The sequence below is a fragment of the Carcharodon carcharias genome, chromosome 7 (genome assembly GCF_017639515.1).
Source record: "Carcharodon carcharias isolate sCarCar2 chromosome 7, sCarCar2.pri, whole genome shotgun sequence".
Taxonomy (NCBI): domain Eukaryota; kingdom Metazoa; phylum Chordata; class Chondrichthyes; order Lamniformes; family Lamnidae; genus Carcharodon; species Carcharodon carcharias.
Genome location: NC_054473.1, coordinates 24,218,643 through 24,234,282, shown reverse-complemented (window position 1 = coordinate 24,234,282; position 15,640 = coordinate 24,218,643). Strand labels below are relative to the sequence as shown.

The following is a 15,640-nucleotide window of genomic DNA, read 5'->3' as shown; positions in this document are numbered from 1 at the left end:
GAACAGGCTGACACGATCGGTCTACTGGGATAGTTCTGTTTGTGGATTTTGGGTAGGAGGTAGAAGCGGGCCGTCCGAGGTTGGGCGACTATCAGGTTGGAAGCTGTGGGAGGAAGATCCCCAGAGGTGATGAGGTCAGTGACAGTCCTGGAAACAATGGCTTGATGTTCAGTGGTGGGGTCATGGTCCAGGGAGAGGTAGGAGGAACTGTCTGCGAGTTGACGCTCAGCCTCTGCGAGGTAGAGGTCAGTGCGCCAGACAACAACAGCACCACCCTTGTCAGCGGGTTTGATGACAATGTCAGGGTTGGACCTGAGAGAACGGAGTGCAGTAAGTTCAGAGAGAGAGAGATTAGAATGGGTGAGAGGAGCAGAGAAATTGAGACAACTAACGTCGTGCTGACAGTTCTCAATGAAAAGATCAAGAGAAGGTAAGAATCCAGAGGGAGGGGTCCAGGTGGAGGGAGAATATTGGAGGTAGGTAAAAGGATCTGTTGAACAGGGAGGGGACTCCTGCCCAAAGAAGTGAGCCCGGAGACGAAGACAGCGGAAGAAGAGCTCAGCATCGTGCCAGGCCCGAAATTCATTGAGATGAGGGCATAAGGGTATGAAACTAAGTCCTTTGCTAAGCACTGAACGTTCAGCGTCGGAGAGGGGAAGGTCAGTGGGTATATGTTCTTAGATTGCAGTGGTACGTGAGTTCTTACGAATCCGTGAGGTATAACTGTTGATTCACAAAATTATATTATCAAATGCAAGACTATGTATTTATGTTAAGTAATCTGATTGATGTGTAATTATTGTTAAAATTAGTTTCTTTATTAACAAAGTGCAAGAACTGTCAACATTGGTAAATCCCCCATTATCACCATTGACCAGAAACTGAACTGGACTAGCCATATAAATACTGTGGCTACAAGAGCAGTTCAGAGGCTAGGAATCCTGTGGCGAGTAACTAAACTCCTGACTCCCCAAAGCCTGTCCACCAAATACAAGGCACAAGTCAGGAGTGTGATGGAGTACTCTCCGCATGCATGGATGAGTGCAGCTCCCACAACACTCAAGAAACTTGACACCGTCCAGGACAAAACAGCCCACTTAATTGGCACCACATCCACAAATGTTCACTCCCTCCACCACGAGGCACAGCAGCAGTAGTATGTACCATCTACAAGATGCACTGCAGAAACTCACCAAGGCTCCTTAGGCAGCACCTTCTAAACCTACAATCATGACCATCTAGAAGGACAAGGGCAGCAGATTGATGGGGACAACACCACCTGGAAGTTCCCCTCCAAGCCACATACTACCCTGACTTGGCAATACCTTGCCGTTCCTTCATTGTCACTGGGTCAAAATTCTGGAACTCCCTCCCTAACAGCACTGTGGATGTACCTACACCACATGGACTGCAGTGGTTCAAGAAGGCAGCTCACCTTCACCACCTCGAGGGCAACTAGGGCAATAAATGCTGGCCCAGCCCATGAATGAATGAAACAAAAGTCTTAAGTGATGGCATGAATATGATGTAAGCTCATCTCAGGGTTAAATGTAACAACAAGGTTGTGAACAGACTGGCTTTATCTCAGACTGTTGCCAGAGAGAGGGATGGAGTCAATAGCTAGGAAACTGAGTTGATAGTGGGGACCAAAAATGATGGCCTCAGGATCCCAATATTTAATTGGAGGAGATTTTGCACATCCAGAACTGGATGTCGAATCAGCAGTCCAATTGTTAAGCAACAACGCAGGTGTCGAGAGCAATGGTGGTGAGGTAGAGCTGGATGTTGTCAGCATAGATGTGAAAACTAAAGCTATGGTTTTGGATGATGTCACAATTCATGGACTTTGGAGAGGTTGGCGATGGGATGGTAGGGTCAAGGGTTGGTTCTTTGAGAAGATGGGTGATGATGGCAGATTTAAAGGGGAGTGGATGAACACCTGAAGAGAGAATTGTTAATAGTATCGGCTAAGATGGGGAAGTTGAGTGCTCAGCAGTTTAGTGGGAATAGAATTGAGGGAGAACAAGATGGGTCTCAAAAGAGGGCAAGAGGGGAGATAGGAGAGAAACTAAAGAAAGATGTGAGTTCACAGCTGAGGTGGGGGGAGCATTAAATTAAGTTTGGCCAGGTGGACTGGTGTAAGGGAGGGACGCATCAGAGGCAGCTGATCAGATGGTTTCGATTTTAATGATTAAGAAATCCAGGAGCTTCTCGCACTTACTGCTGGAGGTGAGGGTGGAGGGGACAGGGGAAAAGGGTTTAAGAAAATGGTTTGCAGTGTAGAAAAGAAGCCGGGTTACCTTTGCATTTTAGAATGATCCTGGAATAATGAGAAATTTTAAGAGATGAGACCAGGAGTTTTAAGTGGTAAGCCAGATCTGGAGAGAGATGGCTTAGCCAGTTGTCCGCCGTATCCTTTCAAGCTTGCTTATGCAGTTAAATACACGTAAGAGCACTCCCAAGTCTACTAACATATAAGCTGTTTAGAATTTAGTGGTTCTATTTGAATTTGCCTGATGATTGTAGCTCTGATTTGATGTTTTTCAGCATGATCAGCGTGGTGGAGAAAAGTGGTACTGCGAACTGGGAAGGGAAACAGTTTATTAAACAATTTTGAAAAAAAGTTCAATTTCAGATTCAGCAGTACATTACCAATACATAGCCATGGTATTGTCAATTTCTATGCAAGAAATGCATAAAATTCCAGCAATCTTCCAATTGGTCAGCTTGTAGATATAATTATAAAGTAATTTCATGGAGTCATGGAATTATTATGGAACTGAAGGAGGCCATTCAACCCATCAAGTCTCTCTTGCAAGCAGTGCAATCAGTGTCATCTCCCACTCTATCTCCATAGCCCTGCAAGATTATTCCCCTGAAGTGACTATCCAGTTTCCTTTTGAAATCATTCATTGTGTCCTTTCCACCATCCTCATAGGCAGGGACTTCCATTTGTAATTTGAGAACTTATTGGATAATTTTTCTTTTAGACTCATTTTTAACTTTCGAAATCAATGGGCAGAATCTTCTGTTCGGTGTGCAGGGGCGGGCCCCGCATGCCGACGCATGAAATGACGCGCAGTGATGTGCGTCCCAACGTCACTGCACGTCATTCTGATCTTCAGTTCGGCGGGCGCACACCAGAGTCGGCTGTGCGCCCGCCGAACTGTCAAAGGACTGTTAAAGCCATTTATGAACCACTTAAAAGTACTTGTCAGGGCTGCCCGTCCAACCTTAAGGTTGACGGACAGGCGAACAGCCCAGGCGGCCTTCGCATTTTTCATGAAACCTCATCCACGGGTGGCATGTGGTTTCATGAAAGGTTTGTTAATTTTCTTTTTTTTCCCCAATGTTTTATTATGAAATTAATCTCCCGAGGCAGCTCTATGCCCCGTCTCTCCCTCCTCCCCGTGCCCGCACAAGTAGCACTGAGCGCTTCTGGGCACGTGTCACGCTGGGCTGGACTTAATTGGCCTGCCCTCGTAAAATGGCGGTGCGCAGCCGATAACGGGCGGCAATTGGCCCCATGCCCGCTCCCGACCAGCCTGCCCGATAGGTAGAAAATATTCCCTCTTATCTTTCTATTTTGTATATCACCCGTAAAAAATCAATGATAGAATGACAAATGCTGCAAAATTGAGTTCGATCAGAGATTAGAATTATTGAGGGTCTCTTAACTCGCACTAATCTTGACAAAAAATGTAATCCTCCTTTCCATTATACCTTTTTGATGAAATGCTATGTTATATGAAGATTTTTCTTCTTTCATAAGAATTGAAACTTGATAAAAATTTGTTTAAATCTAGAACAGTCCAGACTTGAGTATTTCTCCATTCCTTTCTCTCTAACAGTTTTTTTTTTCTGGAGATTTTTGCAACGGATGTCAACTCCTATTGCTGCACATTCCATGCTCTTCAGATTGTTTCTTCTATGATGTTTAGTTCTCCCCGCTTTATTCCACCAAGGTCTCGTTCTTATTTCCTCCCTGACTTTGCTGTGCTCTTACGACCATCTTTCCTCTTTCAATTTGCTACACGATTCCAAGACTTCTGCAACCCCTATAACTCTGCAATTTACCCCTCTCTCTGAAATTTTCCACTTTGCTCCCTGCCTCTGAGATTCCCCTGTTCATAGTGTCTAGTACCGGTCTCCTAATCTCCTAATCTCTTTGTCTCAAAGATATCCTCAACTCTGTTTTGAAGACAGTCCCACACACTTTTCTGCAGCCATGGCCCTGTACAGTGACCACTCAGTGTTTTAAAGATTGTCCTACTAGGTGCACAATGAACTATGTGTCAAAACATAGGACAGCAATTAATAATTAGAAGCATATTAAATTAGTGTGAATGTTCCTCCTGAAACAGTACAAATGGAATTGTGGCTTTAAAGAAGAAACCAATGGAGTAGGTACAAGATAAAATTAATATATCAGATTTGCATTATACTATCCTTATGATTTCTCTCTCTGTAGGACTCTAGATGGAGTGACATATGTGGGAGCTGTGAAAGAGAAAGAAGTTGCTCAGCAACAGTACCAGCAAGCAGTTTCATGGGGACAGACTGCAGGACTTGTAAAGTAAGAATAATTTCCTAGCTTTTAACTAAAGACCTCCATTCTTCATTAGTTTATTCCCTGCACAATTTGATGAACGAAAATCTTTGGGATTGGGCCCATTTCAACATGAACTGCAAAGAAGTGAGAATAGGTACGTGAAATTCCAATGGGCAGTGCCCCTCCTCCCGCCCCTGAACACGTCCATTTATCATCCCCTCTTGCCAAGGCAGTTTTCGACCCAGCTGGCTAATGTTTCATTAATTCTATGCAGTCTTGTCTTTTTCAAAGTCTTCCAATATGAGGGGAATACTGCTGTTCTGAGCACCCACAGGAAGCTAGCTGAGATTGAAGGTTCAAAAATTGGGGTTATACTGTTGTAACACTGGGCAGAATTTTATGTTTGGCGTGTGGGCATGCGCCCCACATGTCTGAGCGTAAAATGATGCGTGATGATGTTGGGTGTGTGCACTTGCGTGATACTTCACTTGGTGGGTGCGCGCCAGAGTCGGCTGCACACCCGCCGATAGATGAAAGGGCTAATAATACCGTTAACAAGCTAATTAAAATTAAATTTACGCTGCCCATCCAACCTTATGGTTGGCAGGCAGGCGAAAAGGCCAAGCGGCCTTTACATTTTTTAGGAAACCTCATCCACGAGCGGGGTGAGGTTTCCTAAAGCAAATGAACATTAAATAAAAACTTTATTTTGGAATCAAAAACATGTCCATTCTCATGTGACAGAGTCACATGAGGGGACATGTTTTAAAAATTTTTTATCGTCTTTATTAATTTCTTTAAAAAGCCCTTCAATCCCCCTGAGGCAGCTCCGTGCCTCAGGAAGATTGAAGCAATCTCTCGCATGTATGTGCGAACTGCAAGCCAGGCCTGCTCTCCCTCCTTCCCCCCGCCCGCACAGGTAGCGCTCAGTGCTGCTGCTCGCGATCCAAGCAGAGCGGGCTTTAATTGGCCCGCCCACCTGAAATCGCGATGCGGAGCCGATCGCGGGCAGTGGCCGGCTTCCCGACTGCCCCTGCCCGCTCCCGCTGAACCTGGCCAACGAGGGGAAAATTCTGGCCACTGTCTCCAACACTGGATGCCTGCACACAGAGATTCTCTGCTGGGAAAGCAAGGTCACAGAAACACTCCACCTAATTAAATAGCTTCTGACAAGTACATTATCTGTATCCAATATGTAGTTTCACTGATTGAGACAAACCAATCTAAAGTTGTAACTCGGGCAAATCCAATTGGAAGAGCTGACAGGGATCTGTATTGCCAGATCTACACTCAATTTGTGCATCACACTCATTTCTGGGAAACTGGAAAACAGAACAGGAAAAAGCAGGGTCCTCATTTAAATATTGATTCAGGGGCAGCACATTCTGCTGACCATTTCTTGAAACACTGGCCTGCAGGATGTAAGGGTTTAGTAGAAATATTTTACTTTTAGAAGAAGTAACATGTCCATGCTGCTGGCAGCTTAAATAATGCCCAGATCAAATAATTAATTCCTGCCACAGTTTAAGTTAACTCTTCCGCTGAGATATGAATGAATGCCATTTGATGCAATTCTTATGTTTGATGCAGTTGTTGTCATTTTGTGTCAGTTGTGACTCAGTTGGTAGCACTCTTGCCTCTGAGTCACAATGTTCTGGGTTGAAGAGTTAAGTCCACTCTAGGATTTAAGTATAAAATTCCAGGCTGACACTCCAGTGCAGTACAGAGCATGTGCTGCACAGTTGGAGGCCCCATCTTTCAGATGAGACAATAGACCAAGGATCATCTGCTTGCTCTATGGTGGATATAAAAGATCCTGTGGCACCCCTTTGAAGGAGAGCAGGGAAGTTATCACCAGTGTCCTGGCCAATAATTATCAAACAGACGCTTGGTAATACAGAACTTGAATATTGCTGAAAAGAGAGACCTGTTGCTGAAGCTTTTCATCAGCCTCATCATGCCAAATGCAAGAATGCCAAATTTCAAACGATCTCTTCAATTTATTCTGCAGGAGAAACAGTTGCTGATTGGTTGGCAAGTCAAATCTGATTTGCCCTGGCATTGCTATGGAGAAAGCAAAGGGGAAAACTATAGATTCCCCAAGCTCCCAGGTAATGCAAAAAAGGCACAAGGCTTGAAAATATTCCCTTTGTTTGCATTGAACAGGTCCTTTCATATGAACATATGCTGCTTTTAGCAAGTGTAAATGAGTCATGTTATGAGTTCCACTGATTATCTTAAATGAGTTATTAGTGTAGCTATTAACACACTCAGGATTGTTCAGCAAATATTGCCCAATCACAGGATCACATTTAACAGTATAAGTTTTGCTTTGAGGTTTGGTTGAGTACAGTCTTTACACTGCCTATTACGAACAACTGAAGGAACACGCTGTTTGATTCGACCAGCCAATCATTGGGATGAACGACCAATGTACTTGACATCATACCAGCACTGAGATTCATACACAGTATTGTTCAATTGTGTGATAGGCGGAACATCTTTTTGGGCAGAAGGCAGCATTCTGTAAGTGGAAAATACCACTCGCATAGCCACTGCTTAGTGACAGAGTAAAATTGCTTACTTAACCTGTTGTTCAAATATTTTAGCTAGTTTGCCTTCCCAAAGTAATTTCAAGTAAATTGGGCACTTTTCAGACCTGAAAGTGATGGCCTTGACCCATTTGTGCGTTTGCGCGATACTCAGTGAACAATGTTCTGATCAGGATAGCCATTGTCCCACAGGATAGCTTTGACGCCTTCTATTTCTGCATCAGGCTTGCAAGGTGAGCAAATGGCTAGGGCTCTATTTACAAGATTGTTGGTAAGACCAATTTTATAGCATGTGGAGTTATACAAATTCCAACATTGACCGGTAAAGGTAGATTTGTTGTAGACAGTGGTGGAGAACCCATTAGTAGATTTCTCAACTAGCATGTCAAGGAAAGGGAGCATTAGACTGCTCCATCTAAATGTAAATTGGAGCATGCGATGGAGCATATTAAGGCCTGTAAGGAAATCCTTACACATGACTGCAGATTCCAAGATTGCAAATGTATCATCTACATATCGGACATATGCATGGGGTAAAGGTTCAGCTTGTTCCATCAGAAAGACATTTGGCTACACCATCTATTTGGGCATACATGATGTCATTAAAATGGAACTCAATGATGTAAGTTGCTCGCGCATCTCTGCCTAAAGCAAAAGCCTCTATCGATGCTGAGACTACAGGGAGTCCCTGAGAAGAAGAGGTATTCAAGCCCAGACTTAAAGGTAAGTCTGGGATTTTGAATGGCCTTGCTGGCAGATCCCAGCGAAGGGGGGAGAGGATTTTGAGGAGGTTGGAGGGCTGGGTTTGAGAGGCCTGGGGGACAGGATTAAAGGTGGGATACAATGATGTGGGAGACCCCCCCCCCCCCCCCCCCCCCCTCTGAAAGGAGGTACCCCCAACCCCCGAATTCCTGCCCAACAGAAATCCGCACAGTGAATGCTGCCAGGTTATCCAACTTGCTACCGCCTAATCCCTGTTGCACATAAAGTAGAGGTGCAATGAGGCCTTTAAGTGGCCATTAATTGGTCACTTAAGGGCCTTAATAGGCCTGAGGGTGGGCAGCCCCTTCCCCGCCCACCATAATATGGGAGAAATGTTGGGGCTGGGTGAGGAGGTGGTGGGAAGGCCATCCCCTTTACTTTACGAGCCCCCAAATATGCTACTTTTAAATATGCCACTGGGAGGCTGTTAAATCCATCCCCTACATTCATTCACAGGGACCTACTCTCTGCAAACAGAAGTATATTCAAGCCTTGCGCCTTTTTTGAATTACCTAGGAGCTTGGAGAGCCTATAGTTCCCCATTGCTTTCCCCATGGCAATGCCTCAGCCAATCAGAGTCGACTAGCTAACCTTTTGTCCTGTGGTATAAATTGTTGTGATCGTTTGAAATTTGGCATTCTTGTGTTTGCCCTGATAGGTACAAGATGAAAAACTTTGGCAACATGTCGCTCTTTTCAGCGATATTGGGCAGAATATAGCGCTCCTCGGGCGGGCGCGTGCCTGACCTGAGCGAGTGTAAAATGACGTGCGGTGATGTCAGACAAGCAACCCGACATCATCGCACACTCGCATGACATTTCAGCCTGTGGGTGCGCACGGGAATCGGCAGCGCGCCAGTCGAAAATTAACAGGCTTATTAAGGCCATTAAAGTAATAATTGAATTAAATTTTTTGCAACCTCATCTATGGGCAAGATGAGGTTTCCAGCAGCAAATAAAAATTAAATAAAAATGTTTAAATTTCATTCATAACATGACCCTGCTTGTGTGACAGAATCGCATGAGGCGACATGTTTATAACATTGCGTAAGTTTTTCATTTTTAATTTTAAAAATCTTCAGCTCCCTGATGCAACTCTGTGCCTCAGGGAGCTTTTACTGCATGCACCTACATGCACGTGCAAACCTCAGCGCTCGCCCTCCTCCTGCCCCCACTGAGCACTGCGACGTGCATTTCACACTGGCTGTCATTAATTGGCCAGCCAGCATGAAATCGTAGTCGGAGCCCGATCGCGGGCGGCGGTTGACTTCCCGACCACTCCCAGGCCTGCCTGCCAAACCCGTCTGACACCGAAAAATCCTGGCCATTGAATACTCATCCCTCAACCAACATCACAAAAACAGATTATCTGGTCATTATCACTGCATTTATTACAACACAAAAGTGACTACACCTCTAAAATACTTAATTGGCTATAAAGCACTTTGAGATATCTGATGATCATGAAAAGCACTATATAACTGCAATTCCTTTTTTTTAATTGAACTCTGATATCATACATAGTAATGGATAGAGTGGAGTGATCACAAGATTGTGATCTACTTGAGTGATTCATATACCATAAACTGAGATTAAATTATGTTATAACACAGCAGTTGGTAAAGGCTGTTATTTAAAATCCCAGAGGGAAACTTTAAACAACTGTCATAACCAATATTTTCAATTGGTATGTTTGAGATGCAGCTCCAAATTCAGGAAAACGACCACCAGTTCTCAAGAGGTTTTTATATCAAATTAAATGAGATATTCATTAAGTTACAACAAATTAACCATATACACATGACTACAAATTATACTATCATAACTTTTAACAAATTCCCAAATTAATCTCCACTAAGGCAACAATAACCAATAGGCTTAACCAGACACCAGGTAAAGCATTTTCACCTTATGAATTCAGAATGAGGTTCCTTTCAATTTGGCTCCTTTGCAGACAGATGTAGGCTTACAGCTGCTTTGATGTTACATGCTTCTGCCCTATACACATAAAACTCCCTCCTGTTATACCCAGCACTTCTCTTTGAATGTAAATTCTCATTGTATCACCAGGCCCTTTGAACTCCTTTCATAGTACCAATTTTATTAGTAATATAAATATGTTGCTTGGTGTCTGCTAGCTAGGTGCAAGATTTCACTCCCACTCTTGAATGCTCTATTCAACAAAATGAAAATGTACCTCTACCTCTGTTTACATCTCAAAATTACTATGCATCAAAGCACCCAGACTAGCTGGCTTTAATCCAATTAAGACACACACAGACACACCCACAGACTAAACCTCTATTTAAAAAAAAAATTTCCAATATCATTATATATTTTTTCCTCTGTCCATTTGAATTAGTCCCTTCAATTAACACGTCAAACAGATTATTTGGCCATTTATTTGATTGCTGTTTGTTGGATCTGGTTGTACACAAATTAGCTGCTGCCTTTCCCTACAACAATGACTACAATTCAAAAGTAATTCAGTAATTCAGTGGCAGAGAGGTGCTTTGGGATGTCCTGAGGTTGTGAAAGGCAGTATACAAATGCAAGTCTTTTTTTGCTGACCCCAACTTTGCATATTTTTTTAATGCAGCCATTCTCATTATGATGTAAATCTCACAGTTGGACAGTAACACATGAAAGCAAGACAGTGAGAGCTTTTCCTGAATGTATCACTAGAATTCTGTATATGTAACAATAATATTTGAATTTGTGTTTTTTTTTCTGATTTCCAAAGAATGTCTGGAAGAAAAATTGAGAAGTTTAAAGAGTCAGTAAATATTGGACCAACCAAAAAAGTCACATTTGAACTAACATATGAAGAATTATTAAAACGTAACCTGGGGAAATATGAGATGAACATCAGATTAAAATCCAGCAACTTGTCGAACATTTCCAGGTGCATTTCCAAAGTAGCAACACAACTAATATATTTTAATTGTGGCTGTTTTTGATTTTCTCATGTGACAATTAAATTCTCTTACATTTTGAATTGCTGTTTCCAGATTGATGTACACATTTTCGAACCACAAGGCATTGCCTTTCTGAATGTTGATGCAAAATTCCTAACATGTAATCTGACTTCAGTTGTGAAAAAGATGCTTACTGCAACAAAAGTAGGTACATAGCATTGTTTAAAAAATCTTTACCTTAACAATTGCTGTTAAAATTAACACTAAGTCACTGCTTCATTCAGGCACATGTTTCCTTCAAACCAACACTTGAGCAACAACACAAATGTCCTGATTGTCATGAAACAATTCTGGATGGAGACTTCATCTTAGAGTATGATGTCAATAGAGACCTGTCTGTTGGAAGTGTTTAGATAATTGAAAATTATACTTAAAACTGAAGTGTCAAAGGATTATTTATTCTGGTGACTATTTTATTTTTTTGATTTTACATTTTTCAGATTGTAAACGGATATTTTGTACATCATTTACACCTGCTAATCTACTCAGAATCCCTAAAAATGTCATTTTTGTGATTGTCCACAGTGGATCTATATCGGGGACTAAAATGCATCAGGTAAGAAAAGCTTTTAGTCCAACTCAAGCTTCAGCCAAAAGAGTGACTAACTTGTTTCACACATCCACCAATATTAAAAAGAAGGAAAAGCTTTCATTTATATAGGAGGGAATCGAGGAGGACCCACTGTCAAAGAACGGAATAGCCCCAAACATTACATTGCTGCAGTGTTTCCATCCCTCCCTCCTCCTCAAACCTAAAAAAAAAGAGAGAGGAAGAGGCAGTGCCTTCAAGAGTGCACCAGACCTGCGAGAGGCACTCTTCTGAAAGTAGATTTTAAAGAAAAAGCAGCTGATTGGTGAGTAAATCCTGGGAGCAGACTCGGAGGGAGGAGCACCGGAGCGGTGAGTATAAATCTAGCTTACCTCAGGGCCTTGTCTCCAGGGAGTAGACTCGGAGGGAGGAGCACCAGAGCGGTGACCTCGGGGCACAGAGTAACTGAAGCCAAAACTGAAAAAGTGACATCACAGGAAAGCTGTGACCTGATTGGTTGATAGGAAATCTGCACCAAATTTGAAAAAAAAACACTGCAAGCTAATTAATAAATTAATTAACTAAGTCAAGATGGCTGGGCAGCTGATGTGCTGTAGCTGTATGATGTGGGAGCTGGCAGATCCCATTGTGAGCCGCAGTGACCACATCTGCAGCAAGTGTTGGTTGCTGGAGGAACTCTGGCTCAGAATTGATGAGCTGGAGTCCAAGCACCGGACGCTGCGGCACATCCGGGAGGGGGAAGAGTTACCTGGATGCTTTGTTTCAGGAAGCAGTCACACCCGGTAGATTAAGTACCTCAGATTCGGTCAGTGGTCAGGGTCAACAGGGTGTGACTGCAAGTGAAGCAGGTAGAGGGATCCTGCGTTCAGGAACAGAGGAGCCTCAGCTCTTGACCTTGTCCAACAGGTACGAGGTACTTGCTCCCTGTGTGGATGAGGAACAGGGCTGTAGGGAGGATAAGCCAGCTGACCACAGCACCGTGGCACAGGAGGCCATTCAAGAGAGGGGAGCAAAAAGACAAGTGGTAGTTATAGGGGATTCTATAATTAGAGGAATTGATAGCATCCTTTGTAAGCAGGATTGAGAGTCCCTGGCCCGGTGCCAGGGTAAGGGACATCTCTGACCGGCTTGAAAGGATATTGGCGAGGGAGGGGGAGGATCCAGTTGTTGTGGTCCACGTCGGGACAAATAACATAGGTAAAAATAGGAAAGAGGAGCTGTTTGGGGATTTTCAGGAACTGGGAACTAAATTAAAGAACAGGTCTTCAAGGGTTATAATCTCCGGATTACTACCCGAGCCACGTGCAAATTGGCATAGGGATGCGAGAATAAGGGAAGTAAACACGTGGCTAAAGAAGTGGTGTGGGAAAGAGGGGTTCCATTTCATGCGGCACTGGCATCGTTATTGGAACAGGAGGGATCTGAACCATTGGGATGGTCTCCACCTGAACCGATCTGGGACCAATGTTCTAGTGAAAAGGGTAAATACAGTGGTCAACAGGACTTTAAACTAGAGAGTGGGTGGGGGGGGGAAGGGAAGGGTAAAACTCCAAGAAGTATGACTAATGGGAAACAAGGCAGCAGGTTAGCGTGTTGGGGGGGTGGATTCAACTTCATGGAAAATTATGAAAAAACTGAAAAGAAAGGAGAGCCCAGGAGATGCTATTAGATTCTCCAGAACACAAAATAGGACAGAGTGTTTGGAAAGGGCTAGGAATCTAACTTCAAGCACATCAGATAAAGGGACGACAATGAAAAAGGGGACGGGAAATACAGGACTGAAGGTGTTGTATCTGAATGCACGCAGTATATGAAATAAGGTAAATGAGCTCGTGGTGCAGGTTGAAATTGGCAGGTATGATGTGGGCATCACGGAGACATGGCTGCAAGGGGATCAGGACTGGGAGCTAAATATCCAACGATATACATCCTATCGAAAAGATAGGCAGGTTGGCAGAGGGGGTAGGGTTGCTTTGTTAGTAAGAAATGAAATTAAATCGATAGCAAGAAACGACGTAGGGTCAGATGATGTGGATAGAGTTGAGGAATCGCAAAGGTAAAAAAACCTTAATGGGAGTTATGTACAGGCCTCCGAATATTAGTCAGGATGTGGGGCACAAGATACACCAGGAGATAGAAAAAGCATGTAAGAAAGGCAAGGTTACAGTGATCATAAGACCATAAGACATAGGAGCAGAAATTAGGTTCAAAATCAGTTAACGGGAAGGTAAAATATAGGGGACTACATATTCTTCCAGCATAACCCATTCATTTTTCCTAGTACAGTTCTCTCTACTACTTTTATTCCAATCAGGCTATCAGGTCACCAGCTGGTTACTGGGTTACAGATACGAAGAACACCGTGGATGGCTGTGGTGAGCGACTTTGGCAGAGTTATGTCTACATTATCACTATCTGATACGAAGGGGATAAATGAGGGTTAGCTTTAAGTGCCAAGGGCGAGCAGAGTTAGAATTGGCTGCAGCTTGTTATGCAGAGTGTAAATGGAAAGCTGGAAGTAAAAAGGGGAAAAAATGGATAAGATGTGATGTCTTTTCCAACCTTTCCATTTGTCACAGCCTTGTTCATAGGACTCCTCCCCTGTCCATGATGGCCAGCACATATTCTTCCATAGGGTAGAGGACAAGCAGGGTGATTTTGGTCTTCTGCAAGAAAGAATGTTGTGTCTTAGTGGCAGGTCTGTCATAGTTGTATAGTTCATATGTACTATAAAAGACATGAGCTTTGGGAAAGTGAGAGTTGCAGTAGTGGTGAAATTAGGAATTACAGAGAGAATGAGATGAACTGAAGTATATTGTAGTGACTTTGGGATATTGAAGGGAAGCTGGGAAAGGGTGTTGAGTAGCAAGGCTACAGACATTGCAAGTATGAGATTAGAATTGTTGAGGTGAGAGGAAAGATTTTTCCCTCGAGAACTTTGGTGAGGTCATTGAACTTATTTCAGTAATTCAGTCATGTCCTCCGAACTAAGCTCCTGGCATTAACTTCCATAGCAATCCTGTCCCTGGCAGTGGAGGTGTTTCTTGGAGTGATTCCTGCCTCAAACAGGATATGCCTTCTATCGTTTACCTGGGCCAAGGCCTCCAACACTTTATTAATGAATTTGGTTGCTCTCTCTGGACCTTGTTTTTTTTTTAATTTATTCATTCATGGGATGTAGGCTTTGCTAGCTTTTATTGCCCATTTATTGCCCATTCCTAATTGCCGTCGAGGAGGTGGTGGTGAGCAATTATATCCACTCACGTGTTAATGAGACCGAGACTGAGTGAGTTGCGAATTAGGCGCATATGGGAATTTGGTGCACGAGGGAAAAGCAGTGTGGTATACATAGGAATTATTCTAAGTTGGGAACAGGGGCAGCTGAGCAGAAATGGACCTGGGTGTAAATCTCACCTTTGGAACTGAGTTTCAATAAACAAAATCAAACAGTGATATCACAGGAAAGCTAAATTCATTGGTTGGTAAAAACCTGCTGCTAGTACTGGGAGTGTCTTTAAAAGCTGTAAATTAGAAAAGCATATTATTTTTAAAGAATTAGCTACTTGGATTTCAGTAAGGATCACTAGGAATAAGGGGAAGTCAGGGCCAGTAACGTAATATAAGTAAACCAAAGTAAAATAAAGTTAACATAAGGGAAGTAAAGTTAGGACATGGCAGGGCAGCTTGGTCATTTGGAATGCGTGACCTGTGATATGTGGGAAGTCGTGGACATTACTGGTGACCTAGAGGACTACATGTGCAGGAAGTGTGGAAGTGCTGCCAGTTGCAGAAACTTGAGCTCTGGGTGGGTTTCGAAGCTCGAACGGTAGCGGGTCACTGTGGCACATCTGTGAGGCTGAGAGTACTTGGACAGCACATTCAGAGATGTGGTCACGCAACAAGTTAGGAGCATGGAGGCAGAAAGAGAATGGGTGACCACTATGTGCAGTCAAAGAGAACTGGGAAGGTAGTGCAGGAGGCCCCTGGGGTCCCCCTCACTAATCATTTTTCCGTTTTGGATACTGGTGAGGGCATTCGTTCCTCAGAGGAGTGCAGTCAGAACCAAGGTTGTGTCTCGGGTGTACAGGAGGGGAGGCAGAAGAAAGGAAGAGCAACAGTGATAGGGGATTCATTAGTTAGCCATAGACATGACTCCAGGATAATATGTTGCCTCCCTGATGCCAGGGTCAAGGATGTCATAGAGCAGCTGCAGGACATTCTTCTGTGGGAGGGTGAACAGCCAGAGG

The 15,640-nt window shown here is 43.5% G+C and overlaps 1 protein-coding gene and 1 pseudogene across 1 annotated transcript in view; both read left to right on the top strand.

The window, feature by feature from the left end:
* The first annotated feature begins 84 nt into the window (after positions 1 to 84).
* LOC121280106 lies at positions 85 to 11,577 on the top strand (annotated as a pseudogene).
* Positions 11,578 to 13,513: 1,936 nt separating this feature from the next.
* The window catches only part of si:dkey-32e6.3, a 93,302-nt gene continuing 91,175 nt past the window's right edge, over positions 13,514 to 15,640 (top strand). Inside the window, exon 1 of the mRNA XM_041191750.1 lies at positions 13,514 to 13,768. The gene's annotated coding sequence lies outside the window, so the exon portion shown is untranslated. The remainder of the gene's footprint in view (positions 13,769 to 15,640) is intronic.